The sequence below is a fragment of the Oryctolagus cuniculus genome, chromosome 9 (genome assembly GCF_051225735.1).
Source record: "Oryctolagus cuniculus isolate XC-2025 breed Fujian yellow rabbit chromosome 9, ASM5122573v1, whole genome shotgun sequence".
Classification (NCBI taxonomy): Eukaryota; Metazoa; Chordata; class Mammalia; order Lagomorpha; family Leporidae; genus Oryctolagus; species Oryctolagus cuniculus.
The window spans coordinates 67,813,020-67,836,574 of NC_142875.1; the positions used below are offsets into that span (position 1 = coordinate 67,813,020).

The 23,555-nt window shown below is 45.5% G+C and overlaps 1 long non-coding RNA gene and 1 other non-coding gene across 2 annotated transcripts in view; both read right to left on the reverse strand.

Moving 5' to 3' along the window:
* Window positions 1-5,401: 5,401 nt before the first annotated feature.
* Window positions 5,402-21,234, reverse strand: LOC138843801 (mitochondrial ornithine transporter 1). Its single transcript, XR_016212630.1, has 8 exons — window positions 21,220-21,234; window positions 21,008-21,135; window positions 20,644-20,781; window positions 9,169-9,306; window positions 7,126-7,267; window positions 6,921-6,928; window positions 6,056-6,246; window positions 5,402-5,531 (listed from the first exon to the last, which is right to left on the reverse strand). It is a non-coding gene; the product is annotated as a mitochondrial ornithine transporter 1 (transcript).
* Window positions 21,235-22,094: 860 nt separating this feature from the next.
* LOC149124593 (uncharacterized) overlaps window positions 22,095-23,555 on the reverse strand; it is a 36,229-nt gene continuing 34,768 nt past the window's right edge. The window contains exon 3 of the long non-coding RNA XR_016213279.1: window positions 22,095-22,211. This is a non-coding gene — a long non-coding RNA (uncharacterized LOC149124593). The remainder of the gene's footprint in view (window positions 22,212-23,555) is intronic.

The following is a 23,555-nucleotide window of genomic DNA, read 5'->3' on the forward strand; positions in this document are numbered from 1 at the left end:
TGGTTCCTACGGCAAGTCTATTTCTAGTTTCTAAGGAAAATTTCATACATTTTCCACAGTGGCTGTACTAATCACATTCTCACCAACAGTGTAAAAAATGCCCCTCTGTCAACATCACCAGCATTGTTGTTTTCTTTCTTTTGGATAACAACCATTATGAAAGAGCTGAGGTGATGTCTCATTGTGGTGCTGATTTGCATTTCCCTAATGGCTAGTAATGTTGAGCATTTTTTCACTTATTTGTTGGCCATTTGTACTTTTTAAAAAACTGTTTATTCAAATCCTCTGCCCATTTCTTCAATGAATTGGTTGTTTTCTTATTGTTGAGTTTTTAGAGTTGCTGATCTATTTTAGATACTAGCCCTTGTTGGATAAGTAGCTTAGAAATATTTCCTCCCAGTCTGTTGTATGTCTCTTCACTCTGTTGTTTCCTTTGCTGGGCAGAAGCTTCTGAGTTTGATACAAGCCCATTTTGTTTACTTTTGCTTTTGTTGCCTGCATTTCAGGTCTTACTCAAGAAGTTGTCACCTACTCCATTACCTTGAAGCGTTTCCCTTGTTTTCTTGTAACAATTTCATAGTCTTAGGTCTTAAATTTAAGTCTTCAATTCAACTGAGCTTTTTTTTGTATCTGGCAACAGACAAGAACCTAACTTCATTCTATGTCCAATTTTGCCATTACAATTTATTGAAAAGACTATCCTTTCTCTAATGTTATGTTCTGGTCTGGGCACTTTTGTCAAAAATCAGCTGGCTGTATTTATGGGGATTAAATTCTGGTCTCTCTATTATGTTTCAATGATCTATGTGCCTGTTTTTATGCCAGTAGCATGCTGCTTTTATTACTATAGCTTTGTAGTATGCTTTTTTTTAAACTTTTATTTATTGAATATAAATTTCCAAAGTACAGCTTATGGATTACAAAGGCTTCCCCCCCATAACGTCCCTCCCACCTGCAACCCTCCCCTTTCCCACTCCCTCTCCCCTTCCATTCACATCATTGAGACATTGTGATGCCTGCAGCTTAATTTTTTTCCACAATTGCTTTGTCTATTCTGGGACTTTTGTAAAATTCCAAGTGAATTTTTAAGATTTTTTCTTTAAATGATGTCATTGGTGTTTTGACAGGAATTGTGTTCATTCTGTAGATTGCTTTGAGTAGTACAGATATCTTAATAAGATTCTTTCTATCCATGAGCAAGGAACTTGTGTGTGTGTGCGTGTGTGTGTGTGTTCATGATTTCTTTCATTTTATAATGTTCATGGTAGAGATTTTTCACTTCTTTGATAAATTTATACCTAAATATTTGATTTTTTGATGGCTATTATGAATGGGACTTTTTTCTTGATTCCTCTTGCCCAGTTCATTACTGAATTACAAAAATTTACTTTTTTTATGTTGGTTTCTAATTTTAGACTGTATTCATTTATCAGTTCAAATCCTTTTTGCTAGAGTGTTTAGGCTTTTCCATGTACAACAACATGTCATCCATGTCAACATGGCTGTTTTGACTTCCTCCTTTGCAATTCCTTTTTTTTTTCTTTTTTTTTTTGACAGGCAGAGTGGACAGTGAGAGAGAGAGAGAGAAAGGTCTTCCTTTGCCATTGGTTCACCCTCCAATGGCCGCCGCGGCTGGCGCGCTGCGGCCGGCGCACTGCGCTGATCTGATGGCAGGAGCCAGGTACTTACCCTGGTCTCCCATGGGGTGCAGGGCCCAAGTACTTGGGCCATCCTCCATTGCACTCCCTGGCCACAGCAGAGAGCTGGCCTGGAAGAAGGGCAACCGGGAGAGAATCCGGCGCCCCGACCAGGACTAGAACCCAGTGTGCTGGCGCCGCTAGGCGGAGGATTAGCCTGGTGAGCCGCGGCGCCGGCTGTCCTTTGCAATTTCAAAGTTCAATTTCTCTTCCCAAATTGTGCCTCAAACTTCCAAAAGTGGGCATCAGAGCCACTTAAGTCTGCCACACTAGCTTTCTTGGTGGAAATTCACTACTACTTTCAGGAAGGGCCATGGGTGCTGAAATTACACTAATGCAAGAACTTTACAAAAATGCGGGGAAGGAAACTCCAACATTTAGGAATTTTTTTAAAGATTTATTTATTTATTTATTTTTGACAGGCAGAGTTAGACAGTGAGAGAGAGAGAGAGACAGAGAGAAAGGTCTTCCTTTTTCCATTGGTTCACCCCCCAAGTGGCCGCTAGGGCTGGCGTGTTGTGGCCAACGCGCTGCACCAATCCAAAGCCAGGAGCCAGGTGCTTCCTCCTGGTCTCCCATGCAGGTGCAGGGCCCAAGGACCTGGGCCATCCTCCACTGCACTCCCAGGCCACAGCAGGAGCTGGACTGGAACAGGAGAAACAGGGACAGAATCTGGCACCCCAACAGTGACTAGAACCCCGGGATGCCAGCGCCACAGGTGCAGGATTAGCCTAGTGAGCCACGGCGCCGGAAAAAATTTATTTATTTGAGAGGCAGTTACAGACAGAGGGAGAGACAGAGAAAGAGAGCTCCAGTCCTCTGGTTCACTCCCCAGATGGCGGCAATGGCCAGAGCTGAACAGATCTAAAGCCAGGAGTGAGGAGCTTTTTCCAGGTCTCCCATGTGGGTGCAGGGGTCCAAGCACTTGGGCCATCTTCCACTGGTTTCCCAGGCCATAAACAGGAAGCTGGATTGAAAGTGGGGCACCCAGGAATTGAACTGGTACCCATATGGGATACCAGCACTGTAGGCTTAGGCTTACGCCACAGTGTCAGCAGCAAGATTTATGATTTTGAAATAGATTACAGCTGAGGTTTCTCTTCCCCAACCCTCTGAGATTCATCAAAATTCTGGCAGTCATGAGTCGCCACACTAGTCTGGGTTTGCTCATGTAGAGCACACCTGTTGAGATCTCACGGGATACTGTGTTCACATGGCCCAAAGTGAACAATTCTTTGAGCAACATGAGAAACTTCTGTGATACTAGTTTTCTTTAACAGAATCTACTAATTTGGAATAGGATTATCCAAAAGTTAATAGCAAGCAATTTAACCATTTTAGAAACATGATGAGAGAGATGTGGAGAGTAATTCTACTGGGGCAAGATTCTTAACTGCAGTGTACACACACACATACGCTTTGTCACCTATGGTGAGGTTACTTTACATGAGGAATTCTTGCAGTAAGTGAAATGCTTCTTGCAATAAAACTACCACCTGGAAACATTACTATACATCACTCTTGACTATGCCTGATTGCTGGTTCAAGTATGGATACAAAGCACGTAAACAAACATCACCTTAGACTCAAGTAGTAGGTAAATAATTTAAGGATAGAACACTCAAATTTTTTAAAACACATTTCTTTAAACACAATATTTTTCTTTGGAGTACAGATCTAAAATGGTATAATTGAACCATGAATTTAAAAATAGAATGAAAAAAATCCTCCTGACTGAGATCTCCCGGCCTTATTCCCACTGCCTCAGACTGTTTCTGCTGAGCATGTTTAGGTAAGCCTAGAATAGACAATTTGCAAAGACCCCAAACCAAAAGGGCTGCTCTGCTGAGCTCCTGGGATGGAAGACGCTACAACAATTCACTTCCTGCAGGAAAGCAGCCCCTTCTGCTGTTTTGTTTCCATCCAGGCCCATTCATGGGAAGCACTACTAGGTAGCTACTGATCAGTAAAGTATGGAGAGAAAAGTCAAGTCAAAAATTGGTTTTCTCTTAAAAAGCAAACAGAAAGCAGCTTCCAGGCCCACCCCTGGCCCATGTGCCAGCCCCTTCTTGCTTCTAGCACCAGGGCCAAGAGCTGCCACTGAGGCCTCAGGGAGAGCAAAAGGCTTAAGGAAACTAGAGGTTTCATACAATGTTTCCATTCTGCCAGGATGGAGGAGATACAGGCAAGGACTGTTTCTGCTGTGTTGGCCTCTGGCTCCCAGCCTCCCAGGCTGCCTAACAACACTTTTTATTGAGAGAGCCTGCTGGTCTTGGAGCGGCAGAGGATGCTGAAGCAGACTCCAGTGGTGACGAGAATGACCCTCCTACTCCACATGGCCAAAGAGCAGCTGCCCCTCAGCAAGCCTGCGGGGATCAGACTAACGGGCTTGAGTGGTGGTTTTGGTTGATATAACCATACATTTGGCAGGTTTAATAAGGTGCTTCTATGTTCTATTGCTTTATAAAGTCACACCCCACATACAGTCATCATTATAACTTCCTGAGAACCCTTACCAAACGTAGGCAGCTCTTCACTGGGGACATGTGCCAGGGAGTTTCGGACCCAGAGCTAAGCTGCAGGTGGGTCTGCCTATGGGGCAGAAGCCTGTGGTTCTTTCTAGCTGACAGGGGAGATCATCCTCCAGTTCTGCCCCTCAGTCACCAGCCAGTAAACAAAGACTTCTCTTGGTTTTGGCACTCTTTTTCCCTGGAAGGGTTTCCTATCAGTGGAGACAGAGAGGACAGTGGGTGTTTCAGAGTGGATCAACCATCCCAGACAGGCCAACAGGACAGCATGGACCCTACCCAAGCCAGAGGCGGTAGCTAATACCTATGCCAGCCACATGGGTCTTCACCAAAGCACAGCAGCTCACTCCTACTCCAGCGCACTAACACTCCAACCTCCAGCTGGGGCAAGTTCTTTGGGAGAAGGGAATTTGGTGAAGGCCACACTGCTTCCCAAAGGCCCTATCTTCCAGGCCACCTGCTGCAATACAGTTGGAGTATGGGCTGTGGTCCCATCTAGAAAATACATGGCACTAAGGTAGAAGGAGAGCATCTTGGAAAATCCAGCATGACTACTCAGAAACTTTAGCAAGAATGTGGAAACCACACCAGGATGCAGGTTTTGCTCTTAGTAATCTATATGGATGTTTTAGTTTTTAACATACCATATGAAAACTTTTGAATAACTTTAACCACTTAGCACAATACACAGGTTAAGCAGACTTTAAAAGAGACTCTGTCTCTAGAATAGGTCAAGAAATTATTTATAATCATGTTCATGAAAAATAGTCACTTCTGGGTTTTTCTGTTGATAATTGAGATTTAACATTAAACCACACTGTTTCCATTCACTCAATCCCACCCAAACTGCATGTAATGCATCCAGGCTGATGCAAGTGCCCTGACAGAACCACATTCACCTTCGAGGTTGGGAGCATAGAGCCACCTGTACTCGTACATTCTACCAAGGGCAAGAGCACCAGCTTTTCAATTTCAATACAAATTCTAGATAGAAATTATAGGATGTAAAAATCGAGGTCCTTCCATAAAGTTTAAGACTTAGGGCAGAAAAAAGGAAGACAACAACAGAATTCCCAAGAAATCAGACTCATTCCACACAGTCTCATCCTCCGTGAAACCCTGAGATGAACTGCAGTCCTCATTCCCTGTGTTTGGATCTAGGCCCACCAAGACACTTCAGTATGCTTTGAACTGGCTCACCATCGGCTTCCTGCTGTACTCATAGGCCAAAAATAGAGTAGTACACCATTGGCAGGAAATGCTCGACTCATAGTAGGTTTCAGTCCAGAATAAAAGGCTGCTATTCCTAGAAGACAAAATGGCAGTCAAAGACCGTGACAATCCCCTCTGTGGGGATACCCCACACAGTTCAACAGCCAGGGAGCTTTACACTTACAAATACAGAAAACAGCACTGAAAACCAACACGTGATGGAAGCTTTTCCTAAACAGACTAACAGAAATAAGCAAGTATTGGGTCGCCTGGCACAGCTGAGTGATAATGTCTGTGTTACATGAGATAGGAGGTGCTGACTTCAAAGCATCATCCCCTTTGACAAAATTCACACCTTAAAACTATATCCAGGTTACTTAGGCCAAAGAATTGTGCCAGCTCCTTGACACAGGCACATTATTCTCAAGAATAATGAAAATAAGCTAAAAAATGTGGAGGGGGCGGTTTGGAAACAAAGACATAAACGTGGATCCACACCCGGCCAGAGAGGGGACGAGGCATGGAGAAAAGAATGCATGTAAGCCAACCTCAGCAGGACTAGCAGAGGTGTGGGTGTCACCCTACACACTGCTCTATTTCTGCCATTAGCAGAACCACCTTTGTTCTTCACAACACTTAGCAAACTCCCTGTAAATCCCGCTTGTTTGCCAGACATGGACAGAACTTGAATTCTGGATTTAATGCAATCTACTGGGTATACAGCAAGCCAGAGGCAAATCCCACCAACTCCACCACTTAATATCAAAGGGACAGAACCTAGAGAAGAAACACAGCAAATGGTATTTTGTCTCAAGAACAGATGATGGGACATTTCCAGAGGTCAATGGCATAGTGGCTACAGACAGGTGAAACTAAAATTCCTACCACTCCAAGCACAATATGAGGACACTGTGGGAGCTGGGTAGTAGGATTTACACAGGGGCTGCCTGGGTTGGGAAGCCCTTGTGAGGGTTGTATTTCAGGTGCTCACTTAAGTGCTGTGGGCCCTGCACCATCCTTGGGAGCCAGGCTAGAAGCAACCACAAGCCCCAGCAGCATGGCAGTGCCTTCTCATGGTAGGTGAGAACTGAGGTCACCAAAACACAAACTTTCTCAACTGAAGAGTTTTAATAGTTCAACACCCAAGAGCCCTGACTCTCCCTTTGCAGAAGAACCAAAAAACCAAGTCTGAAAACTCACCTAACCCCAGACAGACCCAACACACTCAAGGGAGACACTGAAGACAAACTCACTCACATGTGCCTCACACAGTGGTGCCAAGTGGCTGAAAAGAAGCTAAAAAAGAACCATGCAGTTCAGTACTTGGCAACACAATCAAGATGTACGACCCAGTCTTTTAAGCTTATTACAAGATTCCTTCTAGGGGATCTCCCCACAGGGAGAGGAATCTCTGCTATTTCTTCTCCCCCTAAAATGGATCCAGAGCAATTAACCAATGTTACTGCAGTGAAGAAGTTTGGACCCTGCTGCCTCAGCCCCTGTCCTGAGGAGGGTGCTAGTGAGCACCTGCCACAGGGCTGCCTTTCACCATCCAGAAACTTCCCAGGGCCACATGGACTTGCCCTCACCAGAGGGCACAGGGAGCAGAGACTCCACCAGGAAGTAGACACCATCCTATCCCACTGCTGTTGATGTGATCACATTTACCTAGTTTATTCTTTGCATACAAAGAATGATTGGCTCAGTTCATAGCCACCAAAGAAGAAGAAATAGCCTGGTACTTCTCGAAGTAAAGTGCTTGAGAGTCCGTGGTAGAAGCCCAAGGGACCATCCTTCCTAAGGACTTGATTCACAACATACCAAACCATGCTGGGGGAGACAGAGTGAGAGACACAGTTACATGGGGAGGGGAAGCCAGCAATCCACCCAAATCCAACCAGCAGCCCTGGGTACAGGCTGGAAGGAAGTAGCTGATTTTGCAAAGGGCAGACCAGGAATTCTGAGAACAAAGGCATCCACCTTGGAAGGAGCTCTCTTGGAGAGGCACAGATAGTTATTATACAATGAGTTCTATCACCTAAACTGTTCTTGGTAAAGAACTTTTATCAAAATGGATACAGGGGCTGGTGCTGTGGTGTAGTGGGTAAAGCCACCGCCTTCAGTGCCAACATCCCATATGGGCACTGGTTCAAGTCCCAGCTGCTCCACTTTTGATCGAGCTCTCTGCTACGGCCTGGGAAAGCAGTAGAAGATGGCCCAAGTCCTTGGGCCCCTGAACCCATGTGGGAAACCCAGAAGAAGTGGACAGTGCCATGTGACCAGAGTAGATCAGAGGCCTGCCTCTACTGCAGCCAGAACACAGGACACCTCGTGCTCTCATTCAGCAGTGCCTGCTGCAGGTTTCATCCTGACTAGGAACAGGGCGAGGAATTGCACATTCCAGGTGTCTCTGTTCTCAGCAGGGCCTCTGCTTGGGGACACACAGAACCAAGCAGCACAAGCGTTTAAAGATCTTCCCCCTTCTGAGCGCTCCAGAGGACCCCATCAGGCCTCCCCCACTGGTCGGGCCTTTCCTGTGCCTCTCCCCACCCCCCCCACTCTAAACCCAAATGTGACTGAGTTACGCAGTGCAACACAGGGAACTGGCCCTCCCATCCGAGTCGTAGCCTGAGCCACAAGTGCTCTTCGGGGTCACTGCTGTGCCAGCCAGTGCTCTCTTTTCCTTGCAGGGTGTCTGTGTCCTTCTGGTACACCTCTCAGTCAGCTCCCATACCTGTGTGTGTTCAACCAGTAAGGACAGAAAATACTCTGAAAAAGCATTCTCTGTGCTGAACACATACAGACTCTTGGTCTCATCATTCCTCCCTATGCAAGATCGTGAAATGGCAAGGTATGGAGCACTACCATAGCGTTAGGTATTGTGCCACCCAGAGGTGATTTAAAGCAACTGAGAGGGTACGTGTAGGCACTATGCAAACACTCTGCCATGTATGTAAGGGCTCGGGAGCACCCACGAATTTTGGTGTCATGAGGGGGTCCTGGAACCACTTCCCCACAGATACCTAGGGCTGACTGCACCATTTGCAAATCACTGCCTTGGAACCTGAGAGCAGGACCCGCGTGCTGTTAATGTGCTCTCTCTTATTCTGTGCACCACTTAAAAAGTCACATTGCTAGCATTGCACCCTGCAACAGCTATCTGTGACACTGTGCACATGTTGTACTGCATTGTTTAAAAGACTTCCACTCTTGGGCTTCAAAGCAATGATGGGCAGATTCAAACAGGATGTAATGGATGTCAAGGGTGCAGAAAACAGGGCACTGCAACAAACCCCATTCTCGCTGAACAAAGACTGTCGGCTGTCAGTCTGTCATTCTGTCTACTGCTTCTCCCCAGCAGGCTTCGAGTTAACCACAGCAATGTCCTCGACCAGAACTTTGGCCAGCTGGATGTCAAGATTATGATTAGGAATGATAATAACAACTTTCTGATTCAGATGTCCTGCAGAATCTGGCACACGCACCCTCACAGGTGTTGAGGGCCCACTCTCACTTGAGTTGGGCAGTAATCTGAACACTGGTGAACTGCTAGACTTTCAAGGTTTTGCTGTTTTCAGAGCTCAGACCCTTTGCAGATAGGCCGCATCTAGAGACAGAGCAGATCAATCTGCTTCCGCATGTACGATTTCATTTTAGCACAATACAGTGAAAACCACACTGGCTACCCCAAGTCAACAGAGCCAGAGCTGGTTCCTAGGAGTGGCACTTACTTCTGGCTGTTGACAATCTTCCCTGAAGTCTCCATCTCCTGCACGGCCTGAAGGCGGCACTTCTCCAGCTCCATAGGGTAGAGCACCAGTGCGGCAAAGGCAGAGGCGAAAGATTCTGCGGCCTCGTTCCGCAGGTCGCTGCAAGTGCAAGCGCAGGAGGCCTGTTAGCCATTACCCACTCCTGAAGTTGGAATGCACGCCAGGGACCGCTGGCATGTGCTGTGGCTCTGATCCCCACCTGGGGACATATGGATGACAGGTGCAGCGTATAAAGTCCCACAGCTACCATGAGGTGGAGCTTGGATCCCAACAGGAGTCTGCCCAAGGGAGTCCAACACAGTATAACGTACCTTACGTCCTTGTCCCCAGCACACTCCCATGGTGAAGCCCGCCCCACAGTGTGATGGCATTGGGAGATGGTTTTAGGGCAGGCATCAGGTGCAGCGGCCCCTGCATCTGGGGCCCCTCATCCACGATTCAGCCAACCACACACAGAAAATATCCGGGGGTGGGGGGAACATCATGGCTACTGAGCATGTTGACTTTTTTTCTTGTCATCACTCCCTAAGAGTGTTGACAACTATTCACATAATATTTATATTGTATTAGTTTATTATAAGTAATCTGGAGCTCACTCAAGAGTCCACGGGAGGCTATGTGTGGGTGCAAAACCATTTTCTACAAGGGACATGGGCATCCATGGAATTTAGTATCTACAGGGGTTCTGGAACCAGTCCCCAAGTGACAGCAAGGGAAGGCTGCCTAGCTGAGGTTGTGAGGATGGGGCCCTCACCATGGTGCTGTGGGTAAAGGCAGGGGGCTAGCTAGGTGTGAAGAGCTGGAACTCCTGATCCCTGAAAAACCATGCTGTCTCTTTCATTGTCCATTTGATACACCCACCTCCCCAGGATGTCCCTGTCCCAACCCAACCAGGTCGCATGCCAAGACCCCACCTCGTCTGCTATCTAATTGGGGTACCACCCTTTTCTTCTAAAAAGAGGTGGAAGGGGGAGAGAGCCCTTTCTGCCATGGACCCTGCTCAGAGATACTGTCTCCTTTCCTCTCTCTTCCCACCGTAGAACACACTGGGATGCATGGTACTGCTCTCCTGTGCACCTCGGCAGGCCGGACTCTTGGGCAGTGTGGGGAGCAACTCAGACTGGACTAAGTTACTGGAATTAAGACTTATTCTATGCATCTGCTCTCCCACAATATGGCGCTGGGAGAGGAGAAAACAGCTTCTACACAGCTGCCTCCAGTTCAACCAATAAACTGTAGGACCTGCTCCTGATTGGAGGAGAGCAGCGTACTCGGCGTGTGGGCAGCAGAGTTGGGATTGGCGGAAGAGGACTATAAAGGAGGAGAGAGACAACATGCAGGAGGAACATCTAAGAGGAACACCTGTGCAGCCCCCAAGAGAGCCGGCCGGCGGTGTGCCGCTCCCCCGCGGAAGTGGGGAATGTGGCAGGGGGAACCGCCCTTTCACGGAGGTGGAAGGGACAGTAGCCAACCCGGGAAGGACCAGCAGCCAACCCGGGAAGGACCAGCAGCCAACCCGGGAAGAACCAACAGCAAACCCGGGAAGGGCCGAGCAGATGAAAGAACAGCGCAGGGTCCTGTGTCGTTCCTCCACGAAGACGGGGAGTGACAGGCAGGACTTCCCAGTGATAGGCACTATTTCTGCTTGTTCTTTACTGCAGTTTATGGGCAATTCTTTGGCCCACTCCTGCTGGGCATTTCTCAATATGGGGCAGCCCACACTCACACGTGGATGTACGTTTACTCCCTTATGAATAAACTCCATTCCCATTTGCACATGAGACCAGTCTCTGCTTTGCATTCTCCCTCTGTGGGAGACGAGACCCTGGGTCAAAAATGAATACATCCACAAGCGGCGAGAGCAGGGACGCCCAGGGCTTCGAGTCCACACATCGGCGCTGGAAGGGGAGGTGAGCTCAGTAACCCGAGACATTGGTGGGGAAATGGTGGTCAGAATCTAGAGGGGAGCGGGAAAGTTCACCAGACTGACTACAGGAGAGAAGGAAAAAAAAAGGTGGGAGGATACTGGTACAGACGAGTTTCTCTCTAGTTTCTCTCTCCACCAACCTTGCAAAGGCGAGCAAGAGACAAAGAGCAGGCCCCCACTCTGGATATACACAACAACAGGGGAGAGCTAAGGAACTGAGTCGCTACAATTCAGTAGCCTAGGCAACCCAGTGGGAGTCCAGAGAAGAAATGGAGCCTGCACAGACTCTTTGGGTAGAAGCCAGAGATTGGAAGCTAAATACCATCAATTCTGGACAGCCGTGCGGTATTACTTACCTCCTGAATAAACAAATAAACAAATAAATAAATAAATAAATAGAGAGAGATTTACCATGCATAACCTGAGGGTGTCACCTTTGCACACCCGTAACCCGGAAGAACCAAGCAGAGCTCTCAGGCCACACCCATCTCAAGCCTCCAAGGCTCCTCCAACAGCAGGCAGTCCACTTAACACAGACATAGTATAAAATAAAAAGAAAAAAAAATGCACAGTGAGGGAAGAAGAATTAACTATGCCAAGCAACAAACACAAAAATCGAGGGAACAAGATCAATGATGACACTATGATGCCTCCAAATAAACAAAACACCCCAAGCCAAGATTATGAAGATGATGAGATAGAAGAAATGCAAGATACGGATTTCAAAAAATTTATGATAAGAACATTTAGAAGTTTTCAAAAGCAAATCCTTGAACTACAGAAATCCTTATTGGACAGTGAAAATCTCTCTCGTGAAAATGAAATTTTAAGGAAGAATCAAAATGAAACGCAGAAACTAGTAGAACAGGAAAGTGTGATAGTGAAGAGAAATCAAAATGAAATGAAGAGCTCAATAGATCAAATGACAAACACATTAGAGAGCCTTAAAAACAGAATGGGTGAAGCAGAAGAGAGAATATCAGACTTAGAAGACAGAGCACAGGAAAACATACAGTCAAACCAAAGAAAAGAAGAGGAAATTAGAAATCTAAAAAATATTGTTGGGAATCTACAGGATACTATTGAAAAAACCAACATTCGAGTTCTAGGAGTTCCTGAAGGCATGGAGAGAGAGAAAGGATTAGAAGGTCTTTTTAGTGAGATACTAGCAGAGAACTTTCCGGGTTTGGAGAAGGACAGAGATATCCTAGTACAGGAAGCTCATAGAACCCCCAATAAACATGACCAAAAGAGATCCTCACCACGACATGTTGTAATTAAACTCACCACAGTGAAAAATAAAGAAAAGATCCTAAAATGTGCAAGAGAGAAACGTCAGATTACTCTCAGAGGATCTCCAATCAGACTCACAGCAGACTTCTCATCAGAAACCCTACAGGCTAGGAGGGAATGGCGAGACATAGCACAGGTGCTAAGAGAGAAAAACTGCCAGCCCAGAATATTATATCCTGCTAAGCTCTCATTTGTGAATGAAGGTGAAATAAGGACCTTTCATAGCAAACAGAAATTGAAAGACTTTGTGGCCACTCGTCCGGCCCTGCAAAAGATACTTAAAGATGTGCTACACTCAGAAACACAGAAACGCGGCCATCAATATGAAAGAAGGGAAAGGAAGAACACCTACCAGTAAAAGAGCATGGGAAGCTCAAAGCATATACTAGAAAATATCTCCGGGAAAATGTCATGGCAAAGTCACTACCTATCAATAGTCACATTAAACATTAATGGACTTAACTCTTCAGTTAAAAGACACCGATTGGCTGATTGGCTCAAGGAACACAACCCAACTATGTGTTGCCTACAAGAAACACATCTCTCTAACAAAGATGCATGCAGACTGAAAGTGAAAGGTTGGAAAAAGATATTCCATGCCAACAGAAACCAAAAAAAAGCAGGTGTAGCCATATTAATATCAGACAAAATAAACTTTAATACAAAAACTGTTAAGAGAGACAAAGAGGGGCACTATATAATGATTAAGGGTTCAATTCAATAGGAAGATGTAACTATTATAAATGTATATGCATCTAATTACAGGGCACCGGTCTATTTAAAAGATATGTTAAGGGACTTAAAAGATATGTTAAGAGACTTAAAATACAATAGTACTGGGGGACTTCAATACTCCACTCTCAGAAATAGACAGATCATCCAGACAGAAGATCAACAAGGAAACAGCAGATTTAATCAACACTATTGCCCAAATGGATCTAACAGATATCTACATAACTTTCAATCCTACATCTAAAGACTTCACATTCTTCTCAGCAGTGCATGGAACCTTCTCTAGGATTGATCACATACTAGGCCATAAAGCAAGTCTCAGCAAATTTAAAAGAATTAGAATCATACCATGCAGCTTCTCAGGCCACAGTGGAATGAAGCTGGAAATCAGCAACTCAGGAAACCCTGGAAATTATGCAAACACATGGAGACTGAACACATGCTCCTGAATGAACAATGGGTCATTCAAGAAATCAAAAGAGAAATCAAAAACTTTCTGGAAGTAAATGAGGATAACATCACAACATATCAAAACTTATGGGATACAGCAAAAGCAGTATTGAGAGGCAAGTTTATAGCAATAGGGGCCTATATCAAGAAATTGGAAAGGTACCAAATAAATGAGCTTTCAGCGCATCTCAAGGACCTAGAAAAACTGCAGCAAACCAAACCCAAATCTAGTAGGAGAAGAGAAATAATTAAAATCAGAGAAGAAATTAACAGGATTGAATCCAAAAAAACATTACAAAAAATCAGCCAAGCGAGGAACTGGTTTTTTGAAAAAATAAACAAAATTGACACCCCATTGGCCCAACTAACTAAAAAAGAAAAGACCCAAATCAATAAAATCAGAGATGAAAAAGGAAACGTAACAACAGACACCACAGAAATAAAAAGAATCATCAGAAATTACTACAAGGACTTGTATGACAGCAAACAGGAAAATCTATCAGAAATGGATAGATTCCTGGACACATGCAATCTACCAAAATTGAACCATGAAGACATAGAAAACCTAAATAGACCTATAACTGAAACAGAAATTGAAACAGTAATAAAGGCCCTCCCAACAAACAAAAGCCCAGGACCAGATGGATTCACTGCTGAATTCTACCAGACATTTAAAGAAGAACTAATCCCATTTCTTCTCAAACTATTCAGAACAATCGAAAAAGATGGAATCCTCTCAAATTCTTTCTATGAAGCCAGCATCACCTTAATCCGTAAGCCAGAGAAAGATGCAGCACTGAAAGAAAATTATAGACCAATATCCCTGATGAACATAGACGCAAAAATCCTCAATAAAATTCTGGCCAATAGAATACAACAACACATCAGGAAAATCATCCACCCAGACCAAGTGGGATTTATCCCTGGTATGCAGGGATGGTTCAACATTCGCAAATCAATCAATGTGATTCACCACATTAACAGACTGCAGAAGAATAACCATATGATTATCTCAATAGATGCAAAGAAAGCATTTGATAAAATACAACACCCTTTCACGATGAAAACTCTAAGCAAATTGGGTATAGAAGGAACATTCCTCAATACAATCAAAGCAATTTATGAAAAACCCACGGCCAGCATCCTATTGAATGGGGAAAAGTTGGAAGCATTTCCACTGAGATCTGGCACAAGACAGGGATGCCCACTCTCACCACTGCTATTTAACATAGTTCTGGAAGTTTTAGACAGAGCCATCAGACAAAAAAAAGAAATTAAAGGAATACAAATTGAGAAGGAAGAAGTCAAACTATCCCTCTTTGCAGACGATATGATTCTTTACTTAGAGGATCCAAAGAACTCTACTAAGAGACTATTGGAACTCATAGAGGAGTTTGCCAATGTGGCAGGATATAAAATCAATGCACAAAAATCAACAGCCTTTGTATACACAAGCAATGCCATGGCTGAGAAAGAACTGCTAAGATCAATCCCATTGACAATAGCTACAAAAACAATCAAATACCTTGGAATAAACTTAACCAAAGATGTTAAAGATCTCTACGATGAGAATTACAAAATCCTAAAGAAAGAAATAGAAGAGGATACCAAAAAATGGAAAAATCTTCCATGCTCATGGATTGGAAGAATCAACATCATCAAAGTGTCCATTCTCCCAAAAGAAATTTATAGATTCAATGCAATTCCAATCAGGATACCAAAGACATTCTTCTCAGATCTAGAAAAAATGATGCTGAAATTCATATGGAGACGCAGGAGACCTCGAATAGCTAAAGCAATCTTGTACAACAAAAACAAAGCCGGAGGCATCACAATATCAGATTTCAGGACATACTACAGGGCAGTTGTAATCAAAACAGCACGGTACAGGTACAGAAACAGATGGATAGACCAATGGAACAGAATTGAAACACCAGAAATCAACCCAAACATCTACAGCCAACTTATATTTGATCAAGGATCTAAAACCAATTCCTGGAGCAAGGACAGTCTATTCAATAAATGGTGCTGGGAAAACTGCATTTCCACATGCAGAAGCATGAAGCAAGACCCCTACCTTACACCTTACACAAAAATCCACTCAACATGGATTAAAGACCTAAATCTATGACCTGACACCATCTAGTTATTAGAGAACATTGGAGAAACCCTTCAAGATATTGGCACAGGCAAAGAATTTCTGGAAAAGACCCAGGAGGCACAGGCAGTCAAAGCCAAAATTAACATTTGGGATTGCATCAAATTGAGAAGTTTCTGTACTGAAAAAGAAACAGTCAGGAGAGTGAAGAGACAACTGACAAAATGGGAAGAAGTATTTGCAAACTATGCAACAGATAAAGGGTTAATAACCAAAATCTACAAAGAGATCAAGAAACTCCACAACAACAAAACCAACAACCCACTTAAGAGATGGGCCAAGGACCTCAATAGACATTTTTCAAAAGAGGAAATCCAAATGGCCAACAGGCACAAGAAAAAATGTTCATGGTCACTAGCAATTAGGGAAATGCAAATCAAAACCACAATGAGCTTTCACCTCACCCCGGTTAGAATGGCTCACATGCAGAAATCTACCAACAACAGATGCTGGCGAGGATGTGGGGAAAAAGGGACACTAACCCACTGTTGGTGGGAATGCAAACTGGTCAAGCCACTGTGGAAGTCAGTCTGGAGATTCCTCAGAAACCTGAATATAACCCTACAGTTCGACCCAGCCATCCCACTCCTTGGAATTTACCCAAAGGAATTTAAATTGGCAAACAAAAAAGCGGTCTGCACCCTAATGTTTATTGCAGCACAGTTCACAATAGCCAAGACCTGGAACCAACCCAAATGCCCATCAACGCTAGACTGGATAAAGAAATTATGGGATATGTACTCTTTAGAATACTATACTGCAGTAAGAAACAATGAAATCCAGTCATTTGCAACAAGATGGAGGAGTCTGGAACACATCATGCTGAGTGAAATAAGCCAGTCCCAAAGGGACAAATATCATATGTTCTCCCTGATCGGTGACAACTGACTGAACACCAAAAAGGAAACCTGTTGAAGTGAAATGGACACTATGAGAAACGGTGACTTGATCAGCATAGCCCTGACTGTTAATGAACAACTTAATACATTATCCCTCTTAGTATTTTTTTTGTCTGTTCTACTTAATATGACTGGTTTAATTCTGTAAGTAATACACAGTTATTCTTAAGTGTTGAAATTTAACTGAAATGTGATCCCTGTTAAACATAAGAGTGGGAATAAGAGAGGGAAGAGATATACAATTTGGGACATGCTCAAGCTGACTTGCCCCATATGGTAGAGTTAGAAACATACCTGGGGATTCCAATTCAATCCCATCAAGGTGGCATGTACCAATGCCATCTCACTAGTCCAAGTGATCAATTTCAGTTCACTACTGATCATAATGCAAGGACTAAGAGTCAAAGAGATCACATAAACAAGTCTAGTACCTGCTAATACTAACCGATAGAATAAATAAAGGGGAGAGTGATCCAACATGGGAAGGGAGATACTCAGCAGACTCATAGAATGGCGATGTCCTAAACAGCACTCTGGCCTCAGAATCAGCCTTTAAGGCATTCGGATCTGGCTGAAAAGCCCATGAGAGTATTTCAGGCATGGAAAGCCAAGACACTCTGAAAAAAAAAAAAACCTAAATGAAAGATCTCTGTGAGTGAGATCCCAGTAGAAAGAACAAGTCTTCAAAGAAGGAGGTACCTTTCTCTGAAGGGAGGAGAGAACCTCCACTTTGACTATGACCTTGTCTAAACAAGATAAGAGTCGGAGAACTCAAAAGGCTTCCATAACCTTGGAAACTCATCACTGGAGAATAGGGAGATTACTGATGCCATAAACAAGAGTGTCAATTTGTAAAGTCAACAACAGGAGTCACTGTGCACTTACTCCTCATGTAGGATCTCTGTCCTTAATGTGCTGTATATTGAGATTTAATGCTATAACGAGTACTCAAACAGTATATTTCACTTTGTGTTTCTATGTGGGTGCAAACTGTTGAAATCTTTACTTAATGTATACTAAACTGATCTTCTGTATATATAGAAAATTGAAAATGAATCTTGATATGAATGGAAGGGGAGAGAGAGCGGGAAATGGGAGGGTTGCGGGTGGGAGGGAAGTCATCGGGGGGGAGGGGGATGCCAATGTAGTCCATAAGCTGTACTTTGGAAATCTATATTCATTAAATAAAAGTTAAAAAAATGAATACATCCATTGCCCACAACAACACAATTCATCTTTACAAAAAGCAGAGAAAGCAGAGAGCTGGCTCAGTCTCTGCCGCATAAAGACAGAGAAGGCACCATCTGTGAACCAGGACCTGGGCCTTCACCAGGCGCAGGGTCTGCCGCTGCCTTGATCTTAACACTTCCTAGCATCCAGAGCTCTAAGAGATGCTTGTTGTTTAAGCCACCAGTGTACAGTGTCTTGTTACAGCACCTCAGGATAAGACACACACAGTGGCAAATAAAATAAAGCCAAAAATACTGACAGATTTTCCCAGAGTCCCACCAACACTGCCCCAAAATACACACTGTTCATCTTCTGTGTAGTGGCAAGGTAAGATTTAAGTAAATCTAGGTTCTGGGGCAGGCATCGTGGCACAGATCTCAAGCAACAACTTGGGACCTCCACATTCCATATTGGGGTGTCTGGGACAGAGTCTCACCTCTGCTTCCCATCCAGCTTCCTGCTCATGGTACCCTGGGAGGCAGCAGGTGAGAGCCTAAATGCTCGAGTCTCTGTCACCCACCTGGGAGACCCAGCACGAGCTCCTGGTTTTGGCCTGGCCCAGCCCTACTTGATGCAGATTTGGGAGAGTGAACTAACAAATAGAAGACCTCTCTCTCTCTCTCTCTTGCTCTTGCTCTCGTCTCTCTCTTCCCCTGCCACTCTTTCAAATAAGTCAAAAAATGCTTTCAAAAAAATAAATAAAATAGGTTCCTAAGCCATTCCTCCATGCCCTAAACCCAACCTGGAGCAACCATGCACATCACAGAACTTCCAGGGTAAATTTTTTTAAGCAAGATTAATTAATTAATTAATTTCTTTAACTTTTATTTAATGAATATAAATTTCCAAAGTACAGCTTATGGACTACAATGGCTCCCCCCCATAACTTCCCTCCCACCAGCAACCCTCCCCTTTCCCTCTCCCTCTCCCCTTCCATTCACATCAAGATTCACTTTCAATTCTCTTTATATACAGAAGATCAGTTTAGCATATATTAGGTAAAGATTTCAACAGTTTGCACCCACATAGAAACACAAAGTGAAAAATACTGTTTGAGTACTAGCTATAGCATTAAATCTCAATATACAGCACATTAAGGACAGAGATCCTACATGAGGAGTAAGTGCACAGTGACTCCTGTTGTTGACTTAACAAATTGACACTCTTGTTTATGGCATCAGTAATCACCCTAGGCTCTTGTCATGAGTCGCCAAGGCTACGGAAGCCTTTTGAGTTCACCAACTCTGATCATATTTAGACAAGGTCATAGTCAAAGTGGATTTTCTCTCCTCCTTTCTTTGATGACCTGTTCTTTTCACTGGGATCTCACTCGTGGAGATCTTTCATGTAGGTGGGTTTTTTTTTTTTTTTTTTTTTTGCCAGAGTGTTTTGGCTTTCCATGCCAGGGTAAATTTTTAACCAGAAAGTCATGGCATTGCAAAGATTCGCTAGTTCCCCCAATAACCTCCTTGACCTCAGCAACACAGAGGGCAAGAAGAGGGTGTGAGGGCCCCAGGGGCAGGTGAAGCAGTGCAAATGTGCACACTCAAGTGTTTTGGGTGGAATGACTAAGCTGCAATCCCAGACTGGAGCACAGGGGGGATGCACACACATCCAAGAAGTAGTCATCCTACCTCATGTGGGTCACCGCAAGACTGAACCTGCATCCCGATGAAGGCTCAAGAGTAAGGAAAAGCCAGGAAGACTTGTCTGAGAGTTCAGGACACTCAGAAGACACAACCCCCACCCCAGCCCTGACAGTGTTTCCTCTTCACAGAGCAGTGTCTGCACTTCAGGTGGCCGATCCTTCCCCAAGCAGGAAGACCTGAGCTGATTCCCTGACCCTTTAAATGCCAGCTTCCCACTGTTGCTCCCGGACCACCCTTCCAGATTTCCAAAAGCCCCCTGTCTGCCCTATGCAGAGGCCCCCTACCACCTTTCTCCAAACTAGAAGCAAAACCACAAAGGGAAATCCCACATTCCAGGGTCCTAAAGGTTCACCAGTGTTGAATATCAGCAGGAAATCAGGGTGGCCTCCACTCTTGGCCCTGGTTTCCTACCTCCTGGTGGTCTAGGCTCTGTGCCACTGAAAGATGTGAGGGGGGCTGTCCAGGGGCTGAGGCAGACTCTCACACACATGCGTTTCTTAGAAGAGCTGGCTTGCGGGGGAGCTTTCCTGCAGGAGAAAGACACTGCTTGCAACACAGACTTCCTTTTCACTTTAGAGAATCAAACCTAAGACCAGGAAGAGGCAGGAGCCAGTCAGGCACACAGGCACACCTACACACAGTTTCCAGTACACGGACAGTGTCCCACGCTCGTCAGTCCACACCCTACTAATCGCTTCACTACTTCTCTTGTTCAAACTGAAGCTGCATGTGCTTTGCACTGTCCTGCAGTCAGCCTGCATTTTAGAAAAAACAATGCAAGCAACTGGGTAGCCAGGTGCACGCACAGACGGTCACTGGGCCTTCAGATAAATCTCAATGTATTAACCTCTTGTGTGTTGGACGATTAATTTGGAAGGAAAGGCACATCAGACCCACCCACATGTTCCATGTGCTAGGCTTTCAAGGTTTTGCTGACTGTTTTCAGAGCTCGGACCCCTTGCAGGTAGGCCACATCTAGAGACAGAGCAGATCAATCTGCTTTGGCATGTGTGATTTCATTTTAGCACAATACAGTGAAAACCACACTGGCTACCCCAAGGCAACAGAGCGGAGCTGGTTCCTGGGAGCGGCACTTACTTCTGGCTGTTGACAATCTTCCCCGAAGTCTCCATCTCCTGCATGGCCTGAAGGCGGCACTTCTCCAGCTCCACAGGGTAGAGCACCAGTGAGGCAAAGGCAGAGGCGAAAGATTCTGCGGCCTCGTTCCGGAGGTCGCTGCAAGCGCAAGCGCAGGAGGCCTGTTAGCCATTACCCACTCCTGAAGCTGGAATGCACGCCCGGGACTCTGGCGTGCATCCCCATCCCCACCTGGGGACATGGTGGATGATAGGTGCAGCGTTTAAAGTCCCAGAGCTACCATGCGGTGGTGCTTGCATCCCAACAGCAGTCCGCCCAACACCAAGTCCAGACTTGGAGTTCAACACAGTATAATGGACCTTACCTCCTCTTTCCCCCAGCACACGAAGCGCTGCGAGAAGATTCCAGCTTCAGGCCAAAGCTGGGCGCCCTGAGCCCGAAGCTGCGATGCAAACCAGTTTGGCCGTTACGGAGCCCAGCGAGGCGCGTGTCCTATGAGGACTGGCGAGGAATAGGTCGAGGTAGCGGCTTCCAGGTCGTATTTCCCAGCAGCCCACTCCGCAGGGGAGACTCTACATTCAGAAGCGCCATGGGGCACCCCAGCTGCACCTCCTGGGGCAGAGGAGGACGACGCTCCCCAGCCAGTTGGTCGCTGAGGGAAGAGCGCCAGGAGCCCAGCGCCTCCGCCGAGTCCGACCGGCCACGCCAGCGCCAGCACACGGGCCCCGCGTCACGTGTGCAGAGGGCTGGCCGCCTCCCCGCCGCCCGGGTAGGTCACGTTGCCCCGCACCGTCGCCTTCTTGGCCGCGTCCTGTTCGGGCTCCAGCGCCAGCGCTAGGCTTCCCCTCCACAGTTGGGACGGTCGCTTATACTCGCGTTCTTCGCTGCCGGCCCTCCCTCACGCCCTCCCGCACAGTCCGCGCCAGGGCCAGGGCCCCTGCAGCCACCACTGCCGCCGCCTGGGCCGCCAGCCTGCGCGTGCCAGGAAAGCGGATGTCGGCGCGGAGCCACTGCGCGCACTGTGGACCCTGGGCTCCGCTCCCTGGGAGCCAGACAGTTAGAAGGCCTGGCAATGGCCTTGGACTGGTTGCCCTTCCTCTGGGTTCCCTGAGGGCTCCTCTGAGGGCAGGCTTTGGGTAACCTCCAGGGCTTGTGGCAGGGCTGGAGGTGTCACTGAAGACTTTGATCTGATTAGTCTTGCTGGTCCGCTAAGGCTTTAATTTTAAATTAGGGGTATAATTGAATACCAAAGCGCTGCGGTGATACTGATGAAAACAAATAAAATCCAAGGGCCAGCGTTGTGGCGTAGAGGGTAAAGCTGCTGCCTGCAGTGCCCGCATCCCATATGGATGCCAGTTCAAGTCCTGGCTGCTCCACGTGCAATCCAACTCTCTGCTATGTCATGGGAAAGTTGTAGAAGATGGCCTAAGTCCTTGGTCCCCTGCACCCACCTGGGAGACCCAGAGGAAGCTCCTGGCTTCTGGATTCGGGTCGTTGCAGCTCCAGCCATTGCAGCCATCTGCGGTGTGAACAAGCAGGTGGAAGGTCAGCTCTCTGCCTCTGTAATTCTGCCTTTCAAATAAATAAATAAATCTTAAAAAAAAAGAAATCCACTTATTGCAGCAATTAATAGTAACTCCCAATTTCCCTCCCCAAAGGAAATCTTGACACACCATTGACATTCCAGAAAGTACTCTGTTGAAAACTTTTAACTGCAAGTCGGCTTTAATTACTGATTTTTTAAAAGATTTATTTATTTATTTAAAAGGCAGAGTGAAAGAGAGATATTCAATCTACTGGTTCACTCCCCAAATGGTTAGGAAGCCAGGAGCCTCTTCTGGGTCTCCTACATGGCTACAGGGACCCAAGCACTTGGGCCATTCTCCAGTGCTTTCCCAGGCACATTATCAGGGTGCTGGATCAGAACTGGAGCATCTGGGACTCAAACCCATGTCCATATGGGATGCCTGTGTCACAGGCAGGGGCTTGACTCACTGTGCCATAACGCTGGCCCCTCACCATGAATTCTATAGGTGGTAGCTACAATTCTTTGGTATTTTTATTAAATGACTGAAAATATTCAAGTACACTATTATACACCTGGAATAAACTAATTTTCTTCAGTGCCCTAAGACAAAGTTAACATTGGCTAGTCTACTTGAGAGGGCTGCTCAATGCACATTCATACTCAGGCTTCCAATTGCTTTACTTAGGCCTTTGTGTTTTAAATTTATTTTTTATTTTTGTAAGATTTATTTATTTTACTTGAAAGGCAGAGTTACAGAGAGGCAGAGGGAGAGAGAGAGAAATCATTCATCCTCTGGTTCACTCCCCCCGTGGCTGTTGACAGCTGAAGATGGGCCAGCCTGAAGTCAGGAGCCAGGTGCTTCCTCTGGGTCTCTCACATGGGTTCAGGAGCCCAAAGACTTGACATCCCCTGCTTTCTCAGGCACATTAGCAGGGAGCCAGATCAGAAGTGCGGCAGCCAGGACTCAAACCTGAGCCCATATGGCAGCAGCTTAATCCACTACACTGTAGCGCAAGCCCTGTTTTTATTTTATTCTATAAACTGTTTTCTTTCTTAAAACCTGGTGTCATTTTCTTATACAACTTTCAGCCTTGTTTGCATATAGCGTTGTGTAGATGCCAATGTAATTTAAGTGATATGGACACAGATTGATGACTTAAATATCAGACTTGACTTATGTTACTGAACAACTGAAAAGACCTAGTCCAGAGTGATGCTATGACTCTGGCCTCAGAATCAGCCCTTAAGGCATTCGGATCTGGCTGAAGAGCCCATGAGAGTATTTTAGGCATGGAAAGCCAAGACACTTTGGCAAAAAACAAAACAAAACAAAACAAACTTAAATGAAAGATCTCTGCAAGTGAGATCCCAGTGGAAAGAACGG